Consider the following 7,210-nt stretch of genomic DNA (forward strand, 5'->3'; position numbering starts at 1 on the left):
TTTGTCGGATGGTAATGGATCGATTTGTCATGACTGGTTTGTTGGTTGGTTGCTGGCTGGCTGGTTGGTCGGTGGGTCACCTGGTTGGCTGGTTTGTCGGTTGGTAGTGGATCGATTGTTCATGACTGGTTTGTTGGTTGGTTGCTGGTTGGCTGGTTGGTCGGTGGGTCACCTGGTTGGCTGGTTTGTCGGTGGGTGGTGGATCGATTTGTCATGACTGGTTTGTTGGCTGGTTGCTGGCTGGCTGGTTGGTCGGTGGGACACCTGGTTGGCTGGATGTCGGTTGGTAGTGGATCGGTTGGTCATGACTGGTCTGTTGGTTGGTTGCTGTTTGGCTGGTTGGTCGGTGGGTCACCAGGTTGGCTGGTTTGTCGGTTGGTGGTGGATCGATTTGTCATGACTGGTTTGATGGTTGGTTGCTGGCTGGCTGGTTGGTCGGTGGGTCACCTGTTTGGCTGGTATGTCGGTTGGTAGTGGATCGATTGTTCATGACTGGTTTGTTGGTTGGTTGCTGGTTGGCTGATTGGTCGGTGGGTCACCTGGTTGGCTGGTTTGTCGGTTGGTTGCTGGTTGGCTGGTTGGTCGGTGGGTCACCTGGTTGGCTGGTTTGTCGGATGGTGGTGGATCGATTTGTCATGATTGGTTTGTTGGTTGGTTGCTGGCTGGCTGGTTGGTCGGTGGGTCACTTGGTTGGCTGGTTTGTCGGTTGGTAGTGGATCGATTGTTCATGACTGGTTTGTTGGTTGGTTGCTGGTTGGCTGGTTGGTCGGTGGGTCACCTGGTTGGCTGGTTTGTCGGTTGTTTGCTGGTTGGCTGGTTGGTCGGTGGGTCACCTGGTTGGCTGGTTTGTCGGTTGGTGGTGGATCGATTTGTGATGACTGGTTTGTTGGCTGGTTGCTGGCTGGCTGGTTGGTCGGTGGGACACCTGGTTGGTTGGTTTGTCGGTTGGTAGTGGATCGGTTGGTCACGTCTGGTTTGTTGGTTGGTTGCTGGTTGGCTGGTTGGTCGGTGGGTCACCAGGTTGGCTGGTTTGTCGGTTGGTGGTGGATCGATTTGTCATGACTGGTTTTTTGGTTGGTTGCTGGCTAGCTGGTTGGTCGGTGGGTCACCTGTTTGGCTGGTATGTCGGTTGGTAGTGGATCGATTGTTCATGACTGGTTTGTTGGTTGGTTGCTGGTTGGCTGATTGGTCAGTGGGTCGCCTGGTTGGCTGGTTTGTCGGTTGGTTGCTGGTTGGCTGGTTGGTCGGTGGGTCACCTGGTTGGCTGCTTTGTCGGATGGTGGTGGATCGATTTGTCATGACTGGTTTGTTGGTTGGTTGCTGGCTGGCTGGTTGGTCGGTGGGTCACCTGGGTTGGCTGGTTGTTGTCTGTTGGTAGTGGATCGATTGTTCATGACTGGTTTGTGGGTGGTCGCTGGTTGGCTGGTTTGGTGGGTGGGGGTCACCTGGTTGGCTGTTGTCGGTTGGTTGCTGGTTGGCTGGTTGGTCAGTGGGTCACCTGGTTGGCTGGTTTGTCGGATGGTGGTGGATCGATTTGTCATGACTGGTTTGTTGGTTGGTTGCTGGCTGGCTGGTTGGTCGGTGGGTCACCTGGTTGGCTGGTTTGTCGGTTGGTAGTGGATCGATTGTTCATGACTGGTTTGTTGGTTGGTTGCTGGTTGGCTGGTTTGGTCGGTGGGTCACCTGGTTGGCTGGTTTGTCGGTTGGTTGCTGGTTGGCTGGTTGGTCGGTGGGTCACCTGGTTGGCTGGTTTGTCGGATGGTGGTGGATCGATTTGTCATGACTGGTTTGTTGGTTGGTTGCTGGCTGGCTGGTTGGTCGGTGGGTCACCTGGTTGGCTGGTTTGTCGGTTGGTAGTGGATCGATTGTTCATGACTGGTTTGTTGGTTGGTTGCTGGTTGGCTGGTTGGTCGGTGGGTCACCTGGTTGGCTGGTTTGTCGGTTGGTTGTTGGTTGGCTGGTTTGTCGGTTGGTAACTGGTTGGCTGGTTTGTCGGTTGGTTGCTAGTTGGCTGGTTTGTCGGTTGGTTGTTGGTTGGCTGGTTGGTCGGTGGGTCACCTGGTTGGCTGGTTTGTCGGTTGGTTGCCGGTTGGCTGGTTGGTCGGTGGGTCACCTTGTTGGCTGGTTTGTCGGTTGGTGGTGGATCGATTGGTCATGACTGGTTTGTTGGTTGGTTGCTGGTTGGCTGGTTGGTCGGTGGGTCACCAGGTTGGCTGGTTTGTCGGTTGGTTGCTGGTTGGCTGGTTGGTCGGTGGGTCACCTGGTTGGCTGGTTAGTCGGTTGGTGGCGGGCTGGCTGGTTGGTAGGTGGGTCACCTGGTTGGTGGTTTGACGGTTGGGGTGGATCGATTGGTCATGACTGGTTTGTTGGTTGGTTGCTGGTTGGCTGGTTGGTCGGTCAGCAGGTCACCAGGTGGCATGGTTGTTGGTTTGTCGGTGGTGCTGGTTGGCTGGTGGGTCGGTGGGTCACCTGGTTGGCTGGTGTCGGTTGGTTTGCTGGTTGGCTGGTTGGTCGGTGGGTCACCGGTTTGGGGTTTGACGGTTGGTGGTGGATCGATTGGTCATGACTGGTTTGTTGGTTGTTGCTGGTGGCTGGTTGGTCGGGTGGGTCACCAGGTTGGCTGGTTTTTGTCGGTGGTTTGCTGGCTGGCTGGTTGGTCGGTGGCTCACCTAGTTGGCTGTTTGTCGGTTGTGATTGCTGGTGGCTGGTGGTCTGTGGGTCACCTGGTTGGCTGGTTTATCGGTTGTTTGCTGGCTGGCTGGTTGGTCGTTGGGTCACCTAGTTGGCTGGTTTGTCGGTTGGTTGCGGGCTGGTTGGTTGGTCGGTGGGTTGGCTGGTTTGACGGTTGGTGGTGGATCGATTGGTCATGACTGGTTTGTTGGTTGGTTGCTGGCTGGCTGGTTGGTCGGTGGGTCACCTGGTTGGCTGGTTTGTCGGTTGGTAGTGGATCGATTGTTCATGACTGGTTTGTTGGTTGGTTGCTTGTTGGCTGGTTGGTCGGTGGGTCACCTGGTTGGCTGGTTTGTCGGTTGGTTGCTGGTTGGCTGGTTGGTCGGTGGGTCACCTGGTTGGCTGGTTTGTCGGTTGGTGGTGGATCGATTTGTCATGAGTGTTTTGTTGCCTGGTTGCTGGCTGGCTAGTTGGTCGGTGTGACACCTGGTTGGCTGGTTTGTCGGTTGGTAGTGGATCGGTTGGTCATGACTGGTTTGTTGGTTGGTTGCTGGTTGGCTGGTTGGTCGGTGGGTCACCAGGTTGGCTGGTTTGTCGGTTGGTGGTGGATCGATTTGTCATGACTGGTTTGTTGGTTGGTTGCTGGCTGGCTGGTTGGTCGGTGGGTCACCTGTTTGGCTGGTATGTCGGTTGGTAGTGGATCCATTGTTCATGACTGTTTGTGTTGGTTGCTGGTTGGCTGATGGTCGGGGGGTCACCTGGTTGGCTGGTTGTCGGTTGGTTGCTGGGTGGCTGGTTGGTCGGTGGGTCACTGGTTGGCTGGTTTTGTCGGATGGTGGTGGTGGATCGATTTGTCATGACTGGTTTGTTGGTTGGTTGCTGGCTGGCTGGTTGGTCGGTGGGTCACCTGGTTGGCTGGTTTGTCGGTTGGAGTGGATCGATTGTTCATGACTGTGTTGGTTGGTTGCTGGTTGGCTGGTTGGCGGTGGGTCACCTGGTTGGCTGGTTTGTCGGTTGGGTTGCTGGTGGCTGGTTGGTCGGGGGGTGGGTCACCTGGTTGGCTGGTTTGTCGGTTGGTGGTGGATCGATTTGTCATGACTGGTTTGTTGGCTGGTTGCTGACTGGCTGGTTGGTCGGTGGGACACCTGGTTGGCTGGTTTGTCGGTTGGTAGTGGATCGGTTGGTCATGACTGTTTTGTTGGTTGGTTGCTGGTTGGCTGGTTGGTCGGTTGGTCACCAGGTTGGTTGGTTGCTGGTTGGCTGATTGGTCGGTGGGTCACCTGGTTGGCTGGTTTGTCGGTTGGTTGCTGGTTGGCTGGTTGGTCGGTGGGTCACCTGGTTGGCTGGTTTGTCGGATGGTGGTGGATCGATTTGTCATGACTGGTTTGTTGGTTGGTTGCTGGCTGGCTGGTTGGTCGGTGGGTCACCTGGTTGGCTGGTTTGTCGGTTGGTAGTGGATCGATTGTTCATGACTGGTTTGTTGGTTGGTTGCTGGTTGGCTGGTTGGTCGGTGGGTCACCTGGTTGGCTGGTTTGTCGGTTGGTTGCTGGTTGGCTGGTTGGTCGGTCGGTCACCTGGTTGGCTGGTTTGTCGGTTGGTGGTGGATCGATTTGTCATGACTGGTTTGTTGCCTGGTTGCTGTCCGGCTGGTTGCTCGGTGGGACACCTGGTTGGCTGGTTTGTCGGTTGGTAGTGGATCGGTTGGTCATGACTGGTTTGTTGGTTGGTTGCTGGTTGGCTGGTTGGTCGGTGGGTCACCAGGTTGGCTGGTTTGTCGGTTGGTGGTGGATCGATTAGTCATGACTGGTTTGTTTGTTGGTTGCTGGCTGGCTGGTTGGTCGGTGGGTCACCTGTTTGGCTGGTATGTCGGTTGGTAGTGGATCGATTGTTCATGACTGGTTTCTTGGTTGGTTGCTGGTTGGCTGATTGGTCGGTGGGTCACCTGGTTGGCTGGTTTGTCGGTTGGTTGCTGGTTGGCTGGTTGGTCCGTGGGTCACCTGGTTGGCTGGTTTGACGGTTGGTGGTGGATCGATTGGTCATGACTGGTTTGTTGGTTGGTTGCTGGTTGGCTGGTTGGTCGGTGGGTCACCAGGTTGGCTGGTTTGTCGGTGGTTTGCTGGCTGGCTGGTTGGTCGGTGGGTCACCTAGTTGGCTGGTTTGTCGGTTGATTGCTGGTTGGCTGGTTGGTCTGTGGGTCACCTGGTTGGCTGGTTTGTCGGTTGTTTGCTGGCTGGCTGGTTGGTCGGTGGGTCACCTAGTTGGCTGGTTTGTCGGTTGGTTGCTGGTTGGCTGGTTGATCTGTCGGTCAACAGGTTGGCTGGTTTGTCGGTTGGTTGCGGGCTGGCTGGTTGGTCGGTGGGTCACCTGGTTGGTTGGTTTGACGGTTGGTGGTGGATCGATTGGTCATGACTGGTTTGTTGGTTGGTTGCTGGTTGGCTGGTTGGTCGGTGGGTCACCAGGTTGGCTGGTTTGTCGGTTGGTTGCTGGTTGGCTGGTTGGTCGGCGGGTCACATGGTTGGCTGGTTTGTCGGTTGGTTGCGGGCTGGCTGGTTGGTCGGTGGGCACCTGGTTGGCTGGTTTGCCGGTTGGTTGCTGGTTGGCTGGTTGGTCGGTGGGTCAGCTGGTTGGCTGGTTTGTTGGTTGGTTGCTGGTTGGCTGGTTAGTCGGTGGGTCACCTGGTTGGCTGCTTTGTCGGTTGGTTGCTGGTTGGCTGGTTGGTCGGTGGGTCACCTGGTTGGCTGGTTTGTCGGTTGGTGGTGGATCGATTTGTCATGAGTGGTTTGTTGGCTGGTTGCTGGCTGGCCGGTTGGTCGGTGGGTCACCTGTTTGGCTGGTATGTCGGTTGATAGTGGATCGATTGTTCATGACTGGTTTGTTGGTTGGTTGCTGGTTGGCTGATTGTTCGGTGGGTCACCTGGTTGGCTGGATTGTCGGTTGGTTGCTGGTTGGCTGGTTGGTCAGTGGGTCACCTGGTTGGCTGGTTTGTCGGATGCTGGTGGATCGATTTGTCATGACTGGTTTGTTGGTTGGTTGCTGGCTGGCTGGTTGGTCGGTGGGTCACCGGTTGCTGGTGGCGGTTGGTTGGTGGTAGGGATCGATTGTTCATGACTGGTTGTTGGTTGGTTGCTGTTGGCTGGTTTGGTCGGTGGGTCACCTGGTTGGCAGTTTGTCGGTGGTTGCTGGTTGGCTGGTGGTCGGTGGGTCACCTGGTTGGCTGGTTGTCGGTGTGGTGGGGATCGATTTGTCATGACTGGTTTGTTGCCTGGTTGCTGGCTGGCTGGTTGGTCGGTGGGACACCTGGTTGGCTGGTTTGTCGGTTGGTAGTGGATCGGTTGGTCATGACTGGTTTGTTGGTTGGTTGCTGGTTGGCTGGTTGGTCGGTGGGTCACCAGGTTGGCTGGTTTGTCGGTTGGTGGTGGATCGATTTGTCATGACTGGTTTGTTGGTTGGTTGCTGGCTGGCTGGTTGGTCGGTGGGTCACCTGTTTGGCTGGTATGTCGGTTGGTAGTGGATCGATTGTTCATGACTGGTTTGTTGGTTGGTTGCTGGTTGGCTGATTGGTCGGTGGGTCACCTGGTTGGCTGGTTTGTCGGTTGGTTGCTTGTTGGCTGGTTGGTCGGTGGGTCACCTGGTTGGCTGGTTTGTCGGATGGTGGTGGATCGATTTGTAATGACTGGTTTGTTGGTTGGTGCTGGCTGGCTGGTGGGTCGGTGGGTCACCTGGTTGGCTGGTGTCGGTGTGGTAGTGGATCGATTGTTTAATGACTGGGTTGTTGGTTGGTGCTGGTTGGCTGGTTGGTCGGTGGGTCACCGTTGGCTGGTTTGTCGGTTGGTTGCTGGTTGGCTGGTTGGTCGGTGGGTCACCTGGTTGGCTGGTTTGTCGGTGGTGGTGGATGGATCGATTGTCATGACTGGTTTGTTGCCTGGTTGCTGCTGGCTGGTTGTCTTGGGACACCTGGTTGGCTGGTTTGTCGGTTGGTAGTGGATCGGTTGGTCATGACTGGTTTGTTGGTTGGTTGCTGGTTGGCTGGTTGGTCGGTGGGTCACCAGGTTGGCTGGTTTGTCGGGTTGGTGGTGGATCGATTTGTCATGACTGGTTTTGTTGGGGTTGCTGGTGGCTGGTTGGTCGGTGGGTCACCTGTTGGCTGTATGTCGGTTGGTAGTGGATCGATTGTTCATGACTGATTTGTTGGTTGGTTGCTGGTTGGCTGATTGGTCGGTGGGTCACCTGGTTGGCTGGTTTGTCGGTTGGTTGCTGGTTGGCTGGTTGGTCGGTGGGTCACCTGGTTGGCTGGTTTGTCGGTTGGTGGTGGATCGATTTGTCATGACTGGTTTGTTGGCTGGTTGCTGGCTGGCTGGTTGGTCGGTGGGACACCTGGTTGGCTGGTTTTTCGGTTGGTAGTGGATCGGTTGGTCATGACTGGTTTGTTGGTTAGTTGCTGGTTTGCTGGTTGGTCGGTGGGTCACCAGGTTGGCTGGTATGTCGGTTGGTGTGGATCGATTGTTCATGAATGGTTTGTTGGTTTGGTGCTGGTTGGCTG

This window comes from Octopus sinensis, linkage group LG18 (assembly GCF_006345805.1).
Source record: "Octopus sinensis linkage group LG18, ASM634580v1, whole genome shotgun sequence".
Lineage (NCBI taxonomy): Eukaryota > Metazoa > Mollusca > Cephalopoda > Octopoda > Octopodidae > Octopus > Octopus sinensis.